General features: G+C 49.8%; 8 non-coding genes across 8 annotated transcripts in view; 4 read left to right on the forward strand and 4 right to left on the reverse strand.

The window, feature by feature from the left end:
- Positions 1-18,409: 18,409 nt before the first annotated feature.
- Positions 18,410-18,480, reverse strand: TRNAG-GCC (transfer RNA glycine (anticodon GCC)). Its single transcript has one exon. It is a non-coding gene; the product is annotated as a tRNA-Gly (tRNA).
- Positions 18,481-18,626: 146 nt separating this feature from the next.
- TRNAK-CUU (transfer RNA lysine (anticodon CUU)) lies at positions 18,627-18,699 on the forward strand. The gene has a single exon. It is a non-coding gene; the product is annotated as a tRNA-Lys (tRNA).
- A 252-nt stretch (positions 18,700-18,951) lies between these two features.
- Positions 18,952-19,022, reverse strand: TRNAG-GCC (transfer RNA glycine (anticodon GCC)). Its single transcript has one exon. It is a non-coding gene; the product is annotated as a tRNA-Gly (tRNA).
- Positions 19,023-19,238: 216 nt separating this feature from the next.
- On the forward strand, positions 19,239-19,311 carry TRNAK-CUU (transfer RNA lysine (anticodon CUU)). Its single transcript has one exon. It is a non-coding gene; the product is annotated as a tRNA-Lys (tRNA).
- Positions 19,312-19,820: 509 nt separating this feature from the next.
- Positions 19,821-19,893, forward strand: TRNAK-CUU (transfer RNA lysine (anticodon CUU)). The gene has a single exon. It is a non-coding gene; the product is annotated as a tRNA-Lys (tRNA).
- A 252-nt stretch (positions 19,894-20,145) lies between these two features.
- TRNAD-GUC (transfer RNA aspartic acid (anticodon GUC)) lies at positions 20,146-20,216 on the reverse strand. The gene has a single exon. It is a non-coding gene; the product is annotated as a tRNA-Asp (tRNA).
- Positions 20,217-20,787: 571 nt separating this feature from the next.
- On the reverse strand, positions 20,788-20,858 carry TRNAG-GCC (transfer RNA glycine (anticodon GCC)). The gene has a single exon. It is a non-coding gene; the product is annotated as a tRNA-Gly (tRNA).
- Positions 20,859-21,004: 146 nt separating this feature from the next.
- Positions 21,005-21,054, forward strand: part of TRNAK-CUU (transfer RNA lysine (anticodon CUU)) — a 73-nt gene continuing 23 nt past the window's right edge. The window contains exon 1 of the tRNA in view: positions 21,005-21,054. This exon is cut by the window's right edge and continues 23 nt beyond it. This is a non-coding gene — a tRNA (tRNA-Lys).

Here is a 21,054-nt window from a genome sequence, read left to right on the forward strand (position 1 = left end):
GTGAATCTCACAGTTCCAACTTGCCAACCGTGGGACCGTCAAGTATTCAGCACTCAAACCGTAACAGAACCACAGTATCTGCTGGTAACATCAATTTTGCGGAATCATTTCACCACTTTTTTAGCCCATCCTTTGCAAGGCCACAGGAGACAAGAAGTCTGACACATAGTCAACGCCTAGAGACGATGGTACAGGAGTATCTCCAAGTAAACATTGAAGCCACGACTGTGTCACTGGACCCTTGCTCTTTTTGGGCTTCCAATCTGGATAAATGGCCGGAGCTAGCCACTTACGCCTTGGAGATCTTGTCATGCCCCGCAGCCAGCGTTCTGTCTGAACGTGTGTTCAGCGCTGCTGGTGGTGTGCTGACAGATAAGCGCACGCGGCTCTCCACTGATAATGTAGACAGACTCACGTTCATAAAGATGAACAAATCATGGATCCGAAACGACTTTTCTACCCCTGTGTCATCCTGGGGAGAGTAAAAGCTTGATGATTGGTTAAAATCACCCTACCAACCGTTTTAAGCTTTCAAATTACTAATCATGTTTATCTGTATCTTGACTGGAAAATAATTTGGGCTTTGTAGCAGTGTGCAGCACTGATCCTATTAGGCCATCTATAATAAGCTCCACCAGATTTAAAATTAAAAATAATTTTTAGCTGCATCTAGCCCGGAAAATAATTTTGGGGCTCCGAGATGCGCAAGACACATAAGTGCCTTCTTGCTGCACTACCTGCAGCATGACCCTCATATTGTCAGAATTCGAAGTAATCATGACTACTGGGTTGCCACACTCTTAGATCCCCCAAACTTTTCGATCAACCTTTTCATTTTAATAAAGACCAAAAAAATGGTCATTTTTGAAATTATAAGCATTAGCAGGTTGTTAGAAACTGAAATCAAACAGTTTTCAACTCAAAACTTTATTGTAGGTGATGTTACATTTTCACATAGGACCACTTGTTCGAAAGGAGCTTCTGAACTCTCTCGTCCATTGAATTTGTCAGGTTTTGGATGGTTTCTGCTTCAATTGTTTTGCATGAGGACAGAATACCCTCCCAGAGCTGTTGCTTAGATGTGAACTGCCTCCCGCCATCATAGACACTCCTTTTAATGGTGCATTATCATGCAGAAAAATGATCTTGCTGTGAAATACACGGTTCTTCTTCTTGAACCATGGCAGGAAGTGCTGTTTGAGAAAATCCACATACATTATGGAGTTCATCTTTAGCGCCTTCAGGGATCCTAAAGGGGCCGACAATCTCTCTCCCCATGATTCCAGCCCAAAACATTACTCCACCTCCTCCTTGTTGGCGCTGTAGCCGTGTTTGCGTGGGGTGTCCATCAACCAGCCATCCTCCACTCCATCCATCTGGACCATCGAGCGCTGCACGGCACTCATCCGTGAACAAAACAGTTTTGAAATCAGTCTTCATGTAATGTTTGGCCCACTGGAGCCGTTTCTGCTTATGTGAAGTGGATAGAGGAGGTCGACAGGATGGCCTATGCACAGCTGCAAACCTCTGAAGGACCCTGCATCTTGTTGTTCGGGGGACGTTGGAGGCACCAGCAGCTTCAAAAACTTGTCTGCTGCTATGACAAGGCTTTCTTGCCGCTGCTCTTTTAACCTGACGTAATTGCCTGTAGGAAAGAGTCCTCAATTTGCCCTTATCAGCACGCACACGTGTGTACTGTGAATCAGCTACATACTTCTTGATTGCCAAGACACTTCATCCTGATCATCGCACAATGTTGATTGTAGTCATGCCTTGACCTAAACACTCCACAATTTGTTGCTTCTCAGCAGCCGACACATCCTTTTTCTTTCCCATTTTGGCAGAAAATGTAGGCTGCTTAATAATGTGAGAGAGCCTTCTTAAGTAGTCTTGCCTTTCATTGGACACACCTGCCAAACTAATTAGCACAGGTGTCTGCAATTGCTTACAGTGATATAAAGAGCCCTGACACACATCACCATCAATGAGTTTAACTGACAAACAAACAAATTCTTCCCTTATCACTCCTAAACACTTTTTGCATAATAATTTGGAACGCAGTGTACATGTGCTTTTCCACAAAACACCAGTGGTTCACGTAGTGAATCTTACAGTTCTAACTTGCCAACCGTGGTCTGTATGGAATTGTTCAATAAAGGGCCCAAAATTAAGATAACATAGATGGGAGAGGTCTCTATGAATAGGAATTCCTAAGTATTTGATACCCTGTGAGGGCCAGGCAAAGGGAAAGTTGGACTGGATGGAATCCTATATGGATTTGGGGAGGGAGACATCGAGGGCCTCAGACTTCGCTGCATTGATTTTAAAATTTTACCATGTAACAAAGTGATCTATTTCAGCCATAACAGCAGGGATGGATATATGTGATTGAGTGATATATACTAGGACATCATCAGCAAATAGAGAGCACTTGTATTCGGTGCCTCCCACCTCAATCCACCTAATATTGGGGTTATGGCGAATTGATGAGAGCAGGTGCTCCGTCACTAGGATGTATAAGAGAGGGGACAGAGGACATCCCTGCCTTGTCCCATTGGTGATTGTGAAAGGTGATGAAAATGTTCTGACGCACCCCCTGGGCCTTGGGACACCCGGAGCCGGACCCTTTTTGGTGGATGCTGGTGGTTGTAGTCTTCGTGGCGGCGACCCGGTTCCGTGGCTCAGGGCGGTCAAACCAGTGGCGGAACTATTTATGTGGTTTTGATGTTTAAATGTCCGACTACGCCACCCGTGGATTGCGGTCAGAGTGAACCGCCGCTACAGGGCAGACCGCTGAGGCTGGTGTTGTGGGTGCAGCAGAGCGTAGCATAACTCCCCACGGGAGGAGTATAGCCTCAGGGCAGTGTATGCGGAGGATGGGGGTGATGGTGCAGGGCAGCAGCAGTAACGACACGGAATCAGTGATGCAGTCCAGTGCCTTTACTCCCAGTTCTTATTATCCAGACCACGTCTGCAGGTAACGGCTGCCCACGTCGTACTGTGCTCACCAGGTGAGGGGCTCAGACAACTCCCAGATAACTTTGGAGCACTTCACAGGACCCCCTTTGTGTGTCCTTTGTCTGGCCTTTCTTACCAACACTTCTGTCCGGCTGCCTCGGGCCTCCTCTTGGTAAACTTGGCGCCAGTTTCCCTGACCCTATGTGGTGCCTTCCTAGCGGGTGTAGCGAGGGGCTGCGCCACATAAAATGTCAGAGCCTCCGGTTTCTAGCTGAGGGTCGTTTCCTGCCTCTACTAGTTCGGGGACCGGTCTCCCCCTTTGGCCTGACCCCTCCACGCAGGTGGATTCGGGCGTGCGGTGGCGACTCGCCCGTCCGCACCCCTGGGATCCCTTCATTCCTCGTTCCTGGAGTCTTCTCCGCTCCTCTTCCTTCCTTCTCCCTCTTCCAGGCCTGGGCCTCTGTTACTAGGCCCGCCTCCGGAGCAGAGCTCATGCAGAGCCCCTGCTCCCTGCCACTTCTGCTCAGACTTCTCTGCACTGAACTAAGATGGTGCCCACCTTTTATACTCCCTTCTCAATGCACCCAGGAACTGCTTCCTCCCTGCTCCTGCACTACAGGGTTCCCCTTCCTCAGTGTTCCCTCCCCCCACTCCAGCCAGGGACAGGGACTGTCGTGCCCATCTCAGGGGCATATTGGTCGCCCTGCCCCATGGCAATGTGGTGTAATGCATGCAGGTGTCGGGTCCTGATCCACACTCCATCCTTACCTGAGAGTGAGATATCACACCTCTGGGTGAGGTGCAATACGTCTGTAGCAACCGAGCCCTCAGGGTGCTACAGTTCCATTTATCTTCAGCCTAGGTGACGTATTGCGATACACGGCCGTGATTTTGGCTATAAAAGGGTCCCCTAGACCCCTACACCAAGCTTTTTAAGAGAATCATATATGGCGTGCCAGGAGACTCTATGGAATGCTTTCTCAGCATCCAACGAGAGTATCTAATTACAAATTTTTAACTGCATCTAGCCCAGGAAATACTTTGTGCCTAGTAGCAGTGTCTGCTAGTCAGCGGATTATCCCGGCTGTTAAGCAAGCTACACCACCTGTAGTTTAGACACTTAATTTTTTCAAAGGAAATGCTTCGGGACCATGGGATACTTAGTGAAGAGCATCAGGAGGCACCCCAAGGCATAGGGGCTGGGACTGGCAGTAGGATGCCTTGCGGTGGACAGCCGAGCTCGATCCTTATAAAAGCTTTTTAACTGCAGCAGCTTTAGTGGACGCTACTGGAGCTGGAATTACCGCGGCTGCTGGCATGAGACTTGCCCTCCAATAGATCCTTGTAAATGGATTTAAAGTGTATTCATTCAAATTAGAGAGACAATTTAAATTAAAAAGCTTAGAGCTGCCTCCACCACAGGGGGGCTCGCTCGACCCACCAGCGGACAGGCACCAGTATTGGGAGAGGGGGGCTGGCCGTCAGGGTTCACCGCGGCTCTGGCACAAACCCGGCGACACGGAGGTGGCACGGGCAGGAGCGGACTGGCCGTGTCGGCTTCTCACTTTTTGGATTTTAGAAGGGCATGACATGCCTATATCTGTGTCTCCCCCTCCTTTTACTCCTCCACCTCTTTTATTTTCGCATGACTATATGTACTTGTCACTTTTCCATGTGTTAGTTATGTCTTCTGAGCAGTTTGTCAGCTTTTGGACACCTTTGAAGGTGTTTTCTATGTGTTTCTATGTGTTTTTGTTTGCCTGCCATTGGTTTTAACGGTGTTCGAAGGTGTTCGACGAACACTTCGACGAACAGTTCGGCGAACACACGGGTGTTCGACGAACCGAACCGAACTCGAACACTACGGGGGTGGCTCAACACTATTGGTGGCGTCCTTGCATAGTGGTCCATCTCCCACTGTGCAAGAGCGCGCACTTGATCTCCAGTCCAGTCTACTAGCCTGGCTTCCCTCCATGCTGTCTGCTTGCCTCTGTTTCTGCTGCTTAAGGGCGGCGCCCGATCACTTCCTGTTTCTTGCACCTGCTGCAGACACACCCCTTGTGCGTCCTCAGCCTATTGCTGTCTGTCACCTGGTATTTAACCCAGCTCCTCCCAAGAAACCCTGCCTGAGCATTGTGATTCATTCAGTGTGCTCTTTCACTCTGAATGTGCCAGGTTCCTTTCTGTGCTTGCTTGCCTGCCTTTCCTGGAGGCTGTATTTCCAGGCCTGTCTGAACGCGCTCCTAGCCTGTTCCTTCCGCCTTCTAGGGGCTGCATACCTAGACCCGCTCCTGTATCTTTTCTGTCCTGTCTGAACACGCTCCTAGCCTGTTCCTTCCGCCTTCTAGGGGCTGCATACCTAGACCCGCTCCTGTATCTTGCTACTGTGTCTGTTCTTGTCTGAATACTCTTCTAGCCTGTTTCCTGTTTTTCTCTATGTCCGTACCTTTCCTTTTTCTGCAGTCTGAACTCGTACCTAACTCCTGCTCATTGTCACTGTACTTCCGTTTGTGAGTTTGTGGTCCACTCGCTACTTCACTGCAAGTACCCTGTGGGTATCTGGTTCTGCCTTTCCCTTCCTGACTGTTCCATGTGAACAGAGCCCTGTCCCCTCTGCCCTGCCTCGCTCTCCGCTCCTGCGGTTTCCGCTCTGCTCTGACCCTTTGCTCGCTGCTCCGGCAGTCTCGCTCTGCTCTGACCCTTTGCTCGCTGCTCCGGCAGTCTCGCTCTGCTCAGACCTTTTGCTCGCTTCTCCTGCAGTCTCGCTCTGCTCTGACCCTTTGCTCGCTGCTCCGGCAGTCTCACTCTGCTCTGACCCTTTGCTCGCTGCTCCGGCAGTCTCGCTCTGCTCTGACCCTTTGCTCGCTGCTCCACCAGTCTCGCTCTGATCTGACCCTTTGCTCGCTGCTCCGGCAGTCCCGCTCTGCTCTGACCCTTTGCTCGCTGCTCCGGCAGTCTCACTCTACTCTGACCCTTTGCTCTCTGCTCTGGCAGTCTCGCTCTGCTCTGACCCTTTGCTCGCTGCTCCGGCAGTCTCGCTCTGCTCTGACCCTTTGCTCGCTGCTCCGGCAGTCTCTGTCTGCTCTGACCCTTTGCTCACTGCTCCAGGCGGCCTCGTCCTACTCTACTCTTGCTCACCGCTCCAGGCGGTCTCGTCCTGCTCTACTCTTGCTCACCGCTCCAGGCGGCCTCGTCCTGCTCTACTCTTGCTCACCGCTCCAGGTGGCCTCGTCCTGTTCTTCTCTCGCTCACCGCTCTAGGCGGTCTCGTCTTGCCCTGCTCTCGCTCACCACTCTGGGCGGCCTCACTCTGCTGTGTTTGTCTGCCACATCTGTGGTTCTGTTCCTGAGTTCCAGTGTGTACTGGGTCCTATACCGCCTGTGTTCCTACCTGCTAGTGCCTCCCTGTCTGCACTCTAGCCGTGCTTGCCTGTACCCCCCTGCCTGCATACCCGCCTGCCTGCATACCAGTCGTGCCTGCCTATACCCACCAGTCTGTGTGCCAGCCTAACCTGTCTGTTCCTTTATTCCCCTGTGTTGGTCAACAGCCGTGTCCGGGGTCTGTCCTGGAGTAGCACCTGGTCCCTCTGCTCGGTTCCTCCTTGGCGCACTGGCGTCGTATGTCGTCGTGCGACCCTGGTCGGATCGGGTGAATACTTAGTTACGCCCCTCCAGGCATTCACTCTCCAGCACGGTCAAGTGGAATCACTACATATACACGCACACGCCGCTCAGCCCGGGCGTGTGCATTACAATTTGCTTATGCCTTCCAAGGAAAAGCTGCCAAAATTTAGGATGGAGGAACTTGCAATGCCCCTTACAAGAGCCATGCAGTACAGCATATTACAAACGTTATTCCCATGATTGGGGAATGGGTCTCCCATAGTATTTGCTTATGCCTTCCAAGCAAAAGCTGCCAAAAATTAGGATGGAGGAACTTCCAATGCCCCTTACAAGAGCCATGCAGTATAGCATATTACAAACATTATTCCCATTATTGGGGAGTGGGTCTCCCATAGTCTTTGCCTATGCCTTCCAAGCAAAAGCTTCCAAAAATTAGGATGGAGGAACTTGCAATGCCCCTTACAAGAGCCATGCAGTACAGCATATTACAAACATTATTCCGATGATTGGGGAATGGGTCTCCCATAGTATTTGCTTATGCCTTCCAAGCAAAAGCTGCCAAAAATTAGGATGGAGGAACTTGCAATGCCCCTTACAAGAGCCATGCAGTACAGCATATTACAAACATTATTCCCATTATTAGGGAGTGGGTCTCCCATAGTGTTTGCTTATGCCTTCCAAGCAAAAGCTGACAAAAATAAGGACGGAGGAACTTTCAATAATGGCAACAAGGACCACGGTCACCCTGGTGGTATAGTGGTGGTGGAGGCTGAGGATAAAACAGCCTAAATGAGGAAGCGTATACCCATGTGTGGGTGTGAAGCGGTGCATGTGAATACACCTCCCGAAAAAACACAGTGGATTTGACTTTATGTTACTCTGCTGTCATTTGGTGGTGATGAGAAGTCTGGCCCAATCCAGCCCTTGTTCATTTTGATAAGGGTCAGCTTGTCAGCATTGTCAGTTGACAGGCGAGTGCGCTTATCAGTTATAATTCCCCCAGCGGCACTAAAAACACGCTCCGATAACACGCTAGCGGAAGGGCAGGCCAGGACCTCCAAGGCTTACAGAGCGAGTTCATTCCAAGTGTCCAGCTTGGATACCCAATAATTAAAAGGCACAGAGGAATCATGGAGGATGCTGGTACGGTCGACAAGGTACTCCCTCACCATCTTTTGAAACTTTCCACTCCTTGTGAGAGTACCCCGCGCCTCAGGGTCTGTCCGAAGGGAGAGTCTGAGAAACTGTCCCAGAACGTTGACAGTGTTCCCCTGCCTCTGATGGATTGAATTTGCGTCTCTCTCGCATGTACGCTTTGGTTGGGCAACGAAGTGTGACCTCTGCCGCTAGCGTGTTCAGATGGGAATTTTTTTAACAGTTCTGCAGCAAGGGCCTTCTGGTACTGCCCCATTTTTGTAGACCTCTCCAGCTCAGGAATAAGAGAGAGAAAGTACTCCATGTAGTGGGGGTTGGTCTAAAAGTGTCACCAACCAGTAATGATTGTCACCCAACATTTTGACAATGCGAGGGTCACGGTTAAGACAGCGTAACATAAAGTCAGCCATGCGTGCCAGACTGGTAACGGGCAAGACTTCCATGTCCTCACCAAAATGACGATTGACCATGCTCTCCTCCTCCTCCCCCCTGTCCTCAGGCCACCCACGCTGAACCGACGGTATGACAGTTGTACAGGTACTACCGTCTACAGCGCATGATAAAAGCTCCTATTCTTCATCCTCCTCCCCCTCATTGTCCCCCAATGCACATTGGAATGAGATGAGGCTGGGCTGTGTGTAATCGACCGCTACGGCTTCTTGATCCATCTCATCATACTCTGGCTGCAATCTCTCCTCTTTAATTCTCTGCAGAGAGCGTTGCAAGAGACAGACAAGTGGAATGCTGATGCTAATGATGGCGTCATCGCCACTCACCATCCTGGTGGAATCCTCAAAGTTTGTCAGGATGGTACATATGTCAGACATCCAGGTCCACTCCTGAGGTCTTATGTGTGGAGTCTGACCTGAATATCGACTGCCTTGTTGCAGCTGGTACTCCACAACTGCTCTCTTCTACTCACAAATCCTTTGCAAAATGTGGAGGGTAGAGTTCCAACATGTGGGGACATCACACACCAGTCGGTGTGACGGAAGCTGCAAACGCTGCTGCAACACAGTAAGGGCGGCGGAAGCTCTAGCCGACTTGCAAAAATGAACTGACAGGTGGTGTACTTTGACGAGCCGATCTGGCAACTCGTGGTACGATTTAAGAAACTGCTGAACCACGAGGTTAAGCACATGAGCCAGGCATGGTACGTGTGTGATCTCGCCTCGCCTCAGAGCCGCCACCAGGTTACGGCCTTTGTCACACACAACCATGCCTGGATGCAGGTTCAGTGGTCTCAGCCACAGATCTGCCTGCTCTTTCACAGCTGTCCACAACTCACAAGCAGTGTGCGGTTTATCACCTAAGCTTATGAGTTTCAGCACAGCCTGTTGCTGCTTGGCGGAGGCAGTACTGCAGTGCTTCCAGCTTGTAACTGATGTGGTGATATCTGAGATGGAAGCTGAACATGAGGAGGAGGAGGAGGAGGATGATGCGCAGGAGCTGTACACTGTGGGGGCAACTCTGACTGACATAGGGCCCGCAATCCTCGGTGTGGGGAGGATGTGTTCCGTCCCAAGGTCCGACTGGGTCCCGGCCTCCACTATGTTTACCCAGTGTGCCGTCAGGGAGATGTACCGTCCCTGGCCACAAGCACTTGTCCACGTGTCCGTTGTCAGGTGGACTCTTCCAGTAACTGCGTTGTTGAGGGCACGGCAGATGTTTTGGGACACGTGCTTGAGTAGTGCAGGGATGGCATACTGGGCAAAATAATGTCGGCTGGGGACCGAGTACCGAGGGATGGTCACCGCCATAAGGTTGCGGAAGGATTCCGTCTCCACTAGCCTAAAAGGCAGCATTTCCAACGCAAGCAGTCGTGAAATGTGCGAATTTAGAACTGTGGCCTGTGGGGCGTTGGCTGCGAATTTCCGCTTTCGTTCAAAGGTCTGGGATATGGACAATTGAACGCTGCGGTGGGACGTGGACGTGGATGCTGTTTCTTGAGAAACTGCCATAACAAGTGAAGACTGAGAGGAGGGAGCATCTTTGCATGCAGTATGAACAGGGGATTGCCTTGCACACACAACACGGGGTTCTATTGCATGCACAACAGCGGAAGAAGCAGTGGTGACCCCCACTGACACTGGTCGTGGACCCTGGGGTTCACCCCACAAAGTCGGGTGCTTTGTTGCCATGTGCCTGATCATGCTGGTGGTGGTCAGGCTGGTAGTTTTGTCACCCCTGCTGATGCTGGCATGGCAGGTGGTACAAATGGCCTTTTTGGGGTTATCAGCAGAGTCTTTAAAAAAATTCCAGACTCTGGAAGACCTACAGGTTGTACTGGCAACGTCCCTCGTGTTGGTGTTATGGGGAACTGTTGCCTGCCTTCTGTGTGCGGCCACCACACTGCTCCTTCCTGCCTGTTGGGGTACCCTGCCTCCCTCACCCTGTGTGCTGCTGGCCTCGCTCTGCATGTTCTCCTGCCACATTCGGTCAGTTACTAGATCATCCACCACCTCCTCCTCTTCCACTTGCGCACCACGATCCTCCTCCTCACTTCCTGGCAATTTTGTCTCGTCATCGTCCACCTCTTGTGACAAATTGCCAGCGTCGACTTCCTGTGGCCGTGGCTGTTCAAATTTTTGGACATCACTACATGGGATCTCCTCTTCCACCACTTCAAGCGGAGCAGGCGAGGGGCACAAATCTGGAAAAGGACCAGTGAACAGCTCTTCAGAGTGTCCAAGTGTGGGATCAGTTGATTTCTGACGACACTCTGCATGATGGGAGGAAGGAGCATCAGGGTGAGGAGGAGTATGTGGTCGAGACTCACGGCTACTAAGATTTGACCGTGTGGAAGACAGACCGGAGGTGGTGGTGCCCAGTTAACTAGAAGTATTATCTGCTATCCAATTAATAACCTGTTCACACTGATCAGTTCGCAATACTGGTGTTGTTCTGTGCTTCCCTAGTAATTCGGTCAAGAAATGGGAGCGAGAAGATGTGGCTGTTGGTTGTGGCACATTTTCACCTTGGCCACGGCCCCGTCCTCTGCACGCATCATCACTAGAATGTCCAGTTCCACGTCCCTTGCCACGCGCCTTTCCCATTGTAAAGAAAGTAAAATAGCTTACACTCGCACTATCAATGGAAAAAGGGTAATAAAAAGTAGATTAGAACCGTGGAAGAGGAAAACCACAGTTCTATTTCTCTGGCCTACACCCGACTAGAGATGAGCGGTGTTCGACTTGAACTGTTCGCCAATCTCAAATTTGAGCTGTTTTGGGCGGTGTTCGAGCCGTTCGGCGAACACGAACGATTTGAAAAAAATTTGGCTGTTCGAGGTTATGTTCGATAACTGTTCGTGCACCAAAATCATAACTGGATTTTTTCTCAGTAATGATGAAAAGTAATGTTAATACGCAGTTTGAGTGTACAGCGGGGTGGGGGGAGGGGCAGGGGATGGATCTCTGCAGGAATAATGAAGATCTCCATTTTTTTTTCTCTTTCCCGCATTTACAGTGGGGAGGTGCAATCTGTCAGCCTATCAGCAGCGCACACACAGAGCGAAGTGCTTTTTTTCACACAAGCAAGGGCATGTGTCATTGGCAGTGTATGTCACATGTCCTTGCCCTATAAGACCCAGCCATTTTCCCCGTCGCCACCATTTTCTCACTGCTGCAGCTGCGTGTTAGGCTGCACCGCTGTTGCTGTGTGCGCTATACCTTGTTAATTTCAAGCCAATTTTCGCACAAATCTACAGATAGCTTGGGAGTATGGAATAGTTGTGATTGCAGTCCTTTTAAGGACTAGGTTACAGCATTTCCTACGACTTTTATCAGGCAGGTCTGTGCTCTTAAATAGATAGGTTGGGAGTAAAGACTAATTGTAATTGCAGTCCTTTTCAGGACTAAGTTATATCAGTTCCTATCAGTTTTTGCAAGGCAGGTCTGTGCCAGTGCTGTGCAAGTTTTTTTCACAGCATTTCGCTAAATCTAGCAAAGCTAATCCTTTTTGGCCTATTGCAGAGTGTGTTAGTCAGTGGAGTAGCCTATCTGTGTTGCAAGCTACACCACCTGTGTATAGAATACCAATTTTTTTACTGCACCTAGTGAAGTAAAACCTTTTGGGCATAGCATCATTCTATTAGTCCATCTATACTGACCTCCATAAGGTTGCAAATTGAATATAATTTTTTTCTGCATCTACATCTGAAAAAATATTTGGGCTTCTAGCTGTGTGTGGGACTTGTTCTATTAGTCCATCTATACTGACCTCCATCAGGTTGCAAATTGAATATAATTTTTTTCTGCATCTAGCTCTGAAAAAATATTTGGCCTTCTAGCAGTGTGTGGGACTTGTTCTATTAGTCCATCTATACTGACCTCCATCAGGTTGCAAATTGAATATAATTTTTTTCTGCATCTAGCTCTGAAAAATTATTTGGCCTTCTAGCAGTGTGTTGGACTTGTTCTATTAGTCCATCTATACTGACCTCCATCAGGTTGCAAATTGAATATAATATTTTTCTTCATCTAGCTCTGAAAAAATATTTGGCCTTCTAGCAGTGTGTGGGACTTGTTCTATTAGTCCATCTATACTGACCTCCATCACGTTGCAAATTGAATATAATTTTTTTCTGCATCTAGCTCTGAAAAAATATTTGGCCTTCTAGCTGTGTGTGGGACTTGTTCTATTAGTCCATCTATACTGACCTCCATCAGGTTGCAAACTGAATATAATTTTTTTCTGCATCTAACCCAAACAATAGTTTTGGCCTAATACCACAGTTTGGCCACTCAGCTCTGCTCGGTTCCCATCCATTGTTTTTTTGTGCCAACAACTCCAGAGTTGTGAATTAGTTAACCACCAAAATGAGTGGAAAAAGGCCTGCTGCTGGTGGAAAGGGGAATAGGCGTGTTGGGAAGGGGAAAAAAGGTTGTGTCCGTGGAGTAGATGTTAAAGCAACAGTAACATCTGCAGAAGAAAGACCATCTTCCAGCAAAACTAAAATGTCTACTTCTTTTAGCGGACAGTGTGATAAGATCCCTTTCTTACGGCCACGCCAATCACTACAAATTCCAGATGAGGCACAAAAACAGGAGGTGCTTCAACAGATATCAAGTGCTCCTTTAAGTGGGCTCTCCTTCACATCAACTTCAACATCACAAATACTCCAGTCCTCAGAGGTGTCACCCCAATCGCACTTGCTTCCTCACAGCTCCCAAATCTCCAGCTGCCCGTCTGAGTATGAGGTAGAACAGATGGTTGAGTCTGCAGAGCTGTTTACTCATACTATAGCCTGGGAATCAGAGGTCGGTTCCAGCGCTTCTGTGAATCCAGACGAGGAAATGATCTGCACTGATGCCCAGAATCTTTATGAGTCGGATCCAGGACCAGACGCAGAACGTTCTGACCATAATGTAGAATCTCATTCCCAAACTGTAACTCCTGTTGGTGGAGACAATGAGTAAGATGATGATGAGACTCAAATACCTGATTGGAGCGACAATTTTAGTTTTTTGTCAGGGCAGGAACAGGTTGGCTCTGAGGACGACGGGTGTGATAACACACAGGGTGATGATGATGAGGTTGGAGATCCCACTTACTGTCAACCCACAGTCAGCCAAGAGATGAGGTCAGCAGAGGAGGTGGAGGAGGATGCTAGTGACGACGAGGTCAGGTTGCGTCTTCCTGGACAGAGACGTAGTACTGGAAGCACGTCAACAACTGCATCCTCAAACACAACTCTGCCTTTGACCACAAGTCGTGGTGGCTCTTCAGGTCGCATGGGTGCTAAGCCTTGCATAGCCTGGGCATTTTTTCAGATCGATAAAGATGACTGAACTCGTGTTATCTGTAACATTTGTCAGCAAAAGCTAAGTAGAGGCCAAAAAATACATAGTTTGAGTACTTCATGCATGAACCGGCACATGGACATGAAGCATAAGTTGCAGTGGGAAGCTCACTGTGCTACAATGCGGCCTAGCCGGCCGGGCCAACCACCGTCTGCCCCATCTTGTGCATCTGCGGCCTCTTCATCCTCTGTGACTGGGGGGACAGCAGTCACACCTGTTTTGGGACGCAGACCTGCCACCTCTTTACCCGCAACAGCCAGCGTGATTGGCAGGTCATCATTTTCTTTGGAGGTGGTAACACCAGCTGGTGTTGAGCGCTGTCCGACATCGATAGCACCACCTTTGGATCAAGGCAACCTAACATGTCCGCCTGCATCTTCCTCACAGACCGGCAGTTTGCCGGGGACACCCTTATCAACCCCGTCTAAGCACAACAGCCAGCCCTCAGTCCCTCAGATGTGGACAAGTAAAAGACCATTTCCTCCTAGCCATGAGAAAGCTAAGAGGTTGAATTTCACCATCTGCAAGCTCTTGGCTACAGAAATGCTGCCTTTCTGCCTGGTGGACACAGAGGATTTTCGAGACCTTATGTCCGTCGCAGTGCCCCAGTACCAGATACCCAGTCGGCACTACTTCTCAAAGAAAGGTGTGCCTGCGCTCCACCAGCATGTCGCACACAACATCACCGCTTCTTTGAGAAACTCTGTGTGTGACAGGGTGCATTTCACCACAGACACTTGGACGAGTAGGCATGGACAGGGGCGTTACATGTCACTGACTGGGCACTGGGTTACTATGGTGACAGCAGGACAAGGGGCTGCTGTCTAAGTCTTGCCGTCCCCACAAGTTGTGCGTCAATCCTCTTTATGTCAAAGTTCCTCCACTGCTTCTGCTTCCTCAACCTCCTCTCGGTCCTCCACCTGCACCCAAAGCCTGTCTGGTCATGCCACAAGCTTTCTAACAGCGCAGAAGGGATCCTGCACACCTCCTTACTATGCTGGCAGTAGGGCTCAACGTCATCAGGCGGTTTTTACTTTGAAATGTCTGGGAAATGTGAGTCACACAGCTGAGGAGTTGTGGTCAGCTCTGGAGAACCAATTTCATGAATGGTTGTCTCCACTGGACCTGAAACCAGGGAAGGCCGTGTGCGACAATGCTGCAAACCTGGGTGCGGCCCTTCGCCGGGGCAATGTCACACACGTGCCTTGTATGGCTCACGTGTTAAACCTGGTTGTCCAGCAATTTTTAGCCCACTATCCCGGACTAGATGGCCTTCTGCAGAGGGCACGGTCGCTGTGTGCTCACTTCCGCCGTTCGCATCCCGCAGCTCAGTGACTTACATCTCTACAGAAGTCATTGGGCCTGCCACTTCACCGGCTAAAATGCGATGTGCCTACTCGGTGGAATTCAACTCTGCACATGTTGCAGCGACTGTGGCAGCACCGACAAGCCCTGGTGCAATACGTTCTGACGTATAGCCTAGGCCAACGGGATCCAGAGGTGGGGCAAATCACGCTGGAGGAGTGGTCTCAGATCAGGGACTTATGCACCCTTCTGCATAGTTTTGAAATGGTGACGAAGATGTTTAGTGGTGACGATGCCATTATCAGCATGACTATTCCGGTGATTTACATGCTGGAGCACATGTTAAACAGAATTCGGAGTCAGGTGGTGGCACAAGAGGAGGTGGAGGAAGTAGAGGAGGAGGAGTTGTATGCGGAAGGGCTAACATCTGCAAGGTCCAGACGGTCGGCAGCACCAAGGCGGCAGGCATGTGAGGGTGGGGGAGATGGTTTAACCAGGGCGCATGGAAGCAGCCAAACTAGTGAGGAAGGTGCAGGTGCCCAGGAAGAAGTGGAGGACGAACTGATGGAAGACTCATCAGATGAGGGAGACCACATTTCTGTTGTGCGAGGTTGGGGGGAGAGGACAGAGGAAGGAAGCATGATTGTTACCTCGCCACCAACACAACAGGGACTTGGTGCTCCTGGATGCGCAAGACACATGAGTGCCTTCTTGCTGCACTACCTGCAACATGACCCTCGAATTGGGAGAATTAGAAATAATCCTGACTACTGGGTTGCCACACTGTTAGATCCCTGGTACAAAAGTAAATTTGCAGAAATAATTCCTGCCATAGAAAGGGATGCACGCATGCAGGAGTATCAGCAGAGACTGTTGCAGAATCTTACATGTGCTTTTCCACAAAACACCAGTGGTGCACGTAGTGAATCTCACAGTTCCAACTTGCCAACTGTGGGACCGTCGAGTGTTCAGCACTCAAACCGTAACAGAAACACAGTATCTGCTGGTAACATCAATTTTGCGGAATCATTTCACCACTTTTTTAGCTCATCCTTTGCAAGGCCACAGGAGACAAGAAGTCTGACACATAGTCAACGCCTAGAGACGATGGTACAGGAGTATCTCCAAGTAAACATTGAAGCCATGACTGTGTCACTGGACCCTTGCTCTTTTTGGGCTTCCAATCTGGATAAAGGGCCGGAGCACGCCACTTACGCCTTGGAGATCTTGTCATGCCCCGCAGCCAGTGTTCTGTCTGAACGTGTGTTCAGCGCTGCTGGTGGTGTGCTGACAGATAAGCGCACGCGGCTCTCCACTGATAATGTAGACAGACTCACGTTCATAAAGATGAACAAATCATGGATCCGAAACGACTTTTATACCCCTGTGTCATCCTGGGGAGAGTAAAAGCTTGATGATTGGTTAAAATCTCCTCACCAACCATTTTAAGCTTTCAAATTACTAATCATGTTTATCTGTATCTTGGCTGGAAAATAATTTGGGCTTTGTAGCAGTGTGCAGTACTGATTCTATTAGGCCATCTATACTAAGCTCCACCAGATTTAAAATTAATAATAATTTTTAGCTGCATCTAGCCCGGAAAATAATTTTGGGGCTCCGAGATGCGCAAGACACATAAGTGCCTTCTTGCTGCACTACCTGCAACATGACCCTCAGATTGTCAGAATTCGAAGTAATCCTGACTAGTGGGCTGCCACACTCTTAGATCCCCCACACTCTTCGATCAACCTTTTCATTTTAATAAAGACCAAAAAAATGGTCATTTTTGAATTTATAAGCATTAGCAGGTTATTAGAAACTGAAATCAAACAGTTTTCAACTCAAAACTTTATTCTAGGTGATGTTACATTTGCACATAGGACCCCTTGTTCTAAAGGAGCTTCTGAACTCTCTCGTCCATTGAATTTGTCAGGTTTTGGATGGTTTCTGCTTCAATTTTTTTCCATGAGGACAGAATACCCTCCCAGAGCTGTTGCTTAGATGTGAACTGCCTCCCGCCATCATAGACACTCCTTTTGATGATGCTCCAGAGGTTCTGAATGGGGTAGAGGTCAGGGGAGCATGGGGGTCACACCATGAGGTTGTCCCCTTTTATGCCCATATCAGCCAGAGATGCAGATGTGTTATGTGCAGCATGAGACGGTGCATTATCATGCATGAAAATGACCTTGCTGCGGAATACACGATTCTTCTTCTTGAACCATGGCAGGAAGTGCTGTTTGAGAAACTCCACATACATTATGGAGTTCATCTTTACCCCTTCAGGGATCCTAAAGGGGCTGACAATCTCTCTCCCCATGATTCCAGCCCAAAACATTACTCCACCTCCTCCTTGTTGGCGCTGTAGCCGTGTTTGCGTGGGGTGTCCATCAACCAGCCATCCTCCACTCCATCCATCTGGACCATCGAGCGTTGCACGGCACTCATCCGTGAACAAAACAGTTTTGAAATCAGTCTTCATGTAATGTTTGGCCCACTGGAGCCGTTTCTGCTTTTGTGCAGTTGATAGAGGAGGTCGACAGGATGGCGTACGCACAGCTGCAAACCTCTGAAGGACCCTGCATATTGTTGTTCGGGGGACGTTGGAGGCACCAGCAGCTTCAAAAACTTGTCTGCTGCTATGACAAGGCTTTTTTGCCGCTGCTCTTTTAACCTGACGTAATTGCCTGTAGGAAAGAGTCCTCAATTTGCCCTTATCAGCACGCACACGTGTGTACTGTGAATCAGCTACATACTTCTTGATTGCCAAGACACTTCATCCTGATCATCGCACAATGTTGATTGTAGTCATGCCTTGACCTAAACACTCCACAATTTGTTGCTTCTCAGCAGCCGACACATCCTTTTTCTTTCCCATTTTGGCAGAAAATGTAGGCTGCTTAAAAAGGTGGGACAGCCTTCTTAAGTAGTCTTGCCGTTCATTGGACACACCTGCCAAACTAATTAGCACAGGTGTCTGCAATTGCTTACAGTGATATAAAGAGCCCTGACACACATCACCATCAATGAGTTTAACTGACGAAGAAGAAGAAGAAGAAGAAGAAGAAGAAGAAGAAGAAGAAGAAGAAGAAGAAGAAGAAGAAGAAGAAGAAGAAGAAGAAGAAGAAGAAGAAGAAGAAGAAGAAGAAGAAGAAGAAGAAGAAGAAGAAGAAGAAGAAGAAGAAGAAGAAGAAGAAGAAGAAGAAGAAGAAGAAGAAGAAGAAGAAGAAGAAGAAGAAGAAGAAGAAGCTCAGTTGGTAGAGCATGAGACACTTAATCTCAGGGTCGTGGGTTCGAGCCCCACGTTGGGCGGTTGCTTATTGCTGCCTTTTACTACTTATGCTAACCACTGTCAACCAAGATAACCCCTTACGAACTGCCCCCTTCTGCTTGCTACAAAACATGACAAACAGCATAGCCCTGCAGGATAAAGAGCAGGGAAGGCCCAAAAGGATGGGAAGCGAAAGAAAAGCAGCAAGTGCCCAATGTTTTCGCAAGTGTCTGCAAAGTCAATGAGGGAAGAGATGCGCTGCAATGATCAGCAAATGAGAAAAGGAGCTGTGCTGCATTGGCTGGGAATCGAACCCAGGCCTCCCGTGTGGCAGACAAGAATTCTACCACTGAACCACCAATGCTTGGATGAGTCATTCATGTCAGTGGTGCCTGCCAGATCCAGGTCCCAGGATCAGACGGCCACCATCGCCCGACCTGAACACATGAAGCTCTTGCGGTGCGGTGTGGTGCGGTGTGGTGCAGTGCGGTGCGTGAGTGAGTGTCTGCAGCCTGGCTAGCTCAGTCGGTAGAGCATGAGACTCTTAATCTCAGGGTTGTGGGTTCGAGCCCCACGTTGGGTGGTTGCTTATTGCTTCCTTTTACTACTTATGCTAACCACTGTCAACCAAGATAACCCCTTACGAACTGCCCCCTTCTGCTTGCTACAAAACATGACAAACAGCATAGCCCTGCAGGATAAAGAGCAGGGAAGGCCCAAAAGGATGGGAAGCGAAAGAAAAGCAGCAAGTGCCCAATGTTTTCGCAAGTGTCTGCAAAGTCAATGAGGGAAGAGATGTGCTGCAATGATCAGCAAATGAGAAAAGGAGCTGTGCTGCATTGGCCGGGAATCGAACCCAGGCCTCCCGCGTGGCAGACAAGAATTCTACCACTGAACCACCAATGCTTGGATGAGTCATTCATGTCAGTGGTGCCTGCCAGATCCAGGTCCCAGGATCAGACGGCCACCATCGCCCGACCTGACCACATGAAGCTCTTGCGGTGCGGTGTGGTGCGGTGTGGTGCGGTGTGGTGCGGTGCGGTGCAGTGCGGTGCAGTGCGGTGCAGTGCGGTGCAGTGCGGTGCAGTGCGGTGCAGTGCGGTGCGTGAGTGTGTGTCTGCAGCCTGGCTAGCTCAGTCGGTAGAGCATGAGACTCTTAATCTCAGGGTTGTGGGTTCGAGCCCCACGTTGGGCGGTTGCTTATTGCTGCCTTTTACTACTTATGCTAACCACTGTCAACCAATATAACCCCTTACGAACTGCCCCCTTCTGCTTGCTACAAAACATGACAAACAGCATAGCCTTGCAGGATAAAGAGCAGGGAAGGCCCAAAAGGATGGGAAGCGAAAGAAAAGCAGTAAATGCCCAATGTTTTCGCAAGTGTCTGCAAAGTCAATGAGGGAAGAGATGCGCTGCAATGATCAGCAAATGAGAAAAGGAGCTGTGCTGCATTGGCCGGGAATCAAACTCGGGCCTCCCGCGTGGCAGACAAGATTTCTACCACTGAACCACCAATGCTTGGATGAGTCATTCATGTCAGTGGTGCCTGCCAGATCCAGGTCCCAGGATCAGACGGCCACCATCGCCCGACCTGACCACATGAAGCTCTTGCGGTGCGGTGTGGTGCGGTGTGGTGCGGTGTGGTGCGGTGTGGTGCAGTGCGGTGCAGTGCGGTGCAGTGCGCTGCGTGAGTGTGTGTCTGCAGCCTGGCTAGCTCAGTCGGTAGAGCATGAGACTCTTAATCTCAGGGTTGTGGGTTCGAGCCCCACGTTGGGCGGTTGCTTATTGCTTCCTTTTACTACTTATGCTAACCACTGTCAACCAAGATAACTCCTTACGAACTGCCCCCTTCTGCTTGCTACAAAACATGACAAACAGCATAGCCCTGCAGGATAAAGAGCAGGGAAGGCCCAAAAGGATGGGAAGCGAAAGAAAAGCAGCAAGTGCCCAATGTTTTCGCAAGTGTCTGCAAAGTCAATGAGGGAAGAGATGCGCTGCAATGATCAGCAAATGAGAAAAGGAGCTGTGCTGCATTGGCTGGGAATCGAACCCGGGCCTCCCGCGTGACAGACAAGAATTCTACCACTGAACCACCAATGCTTGGATGAGTCATTCATGTCAGTGGTGCCTGCCAGATCCAGGTCCCAGGATCAGACGGCCACCATCGCCCGACCTGACCACATGAAGCTCTTGCGGTGCGGTGCGGTGCGGTGCGGTGAGGTGAGGTGAGGTGAGGTGCGGTGCGGTGCGGTGCGGTGCGGTGCGGTGCAGTGCGGTGCAGTGCGGTGCAGTGCGGTGCAGTGCGGTGCAGTGCGGTGCAGTGCGGTGCGTGAGTGTGTGTCTGCAGCCTGGCTAGCTCAGTCGGTAGAGCATGAGACTCTTAATCTCAGGGTTGTGGGTTCGAGCCCCATATTGGGTGGTTGCTTATTGCTTCCTTTTACTACTTATGCTAACCACTGTCAACCAAGATAACCCCTTACGAACTGCCCCCTTCTGCTTGCTACAAAACATGACAAACAGCATAGCCCTGCAGGATAAAGAGCAGGGAAGGCCCAAAAGGATGGGAAGCGAAAGAAAAGCAGCAAGTGCCCAATGTTTTCGCAAGTGTCTGCAAAGTCAATGAGGGAAGAGATGCGCTGCAATGATCAGCAAATGAGAAAAGGAGCTGTGCTGCATTGGCCGGGAATCAAACCCGGGCCTCCCGCGTGGCAGACAAGAATTCTACCACTGAACCACCAATGCTTGGATGAGTCATTCATGTCAGTGGTGCCTGCCAGATCCAGGTCCCAGGATCAGACGGCCACCATCGCCCGACCTGACCACATGAAGCTCTTGCGGTGCGGTGTGGTGCGGTGTGGTGCAGTGCGGTGCGTGAGTGTGTGTCTGCAGCCTGGCTAGCTCAGTCGGTAGAGCATGAGACTCTTAATCTCAGGGTTGT

This window comes from Phyllobates terribilis, unplaced genomic scaffold (genome assembly GCF_046119375.1).
Source record: "Phyllobates terribilis strain yellow unplaced genomic scaffold, ASM4611937v1 Scaffold_5__5_contigs__length_657084704, whole genome shotgun sequence".
Taxonomy (NCBI): Eukaryota; Metazoa; Chordata; class Amphibia; order Anura; family Dendrobatidae; genus Phyllobates; species Phyllobates terribilis.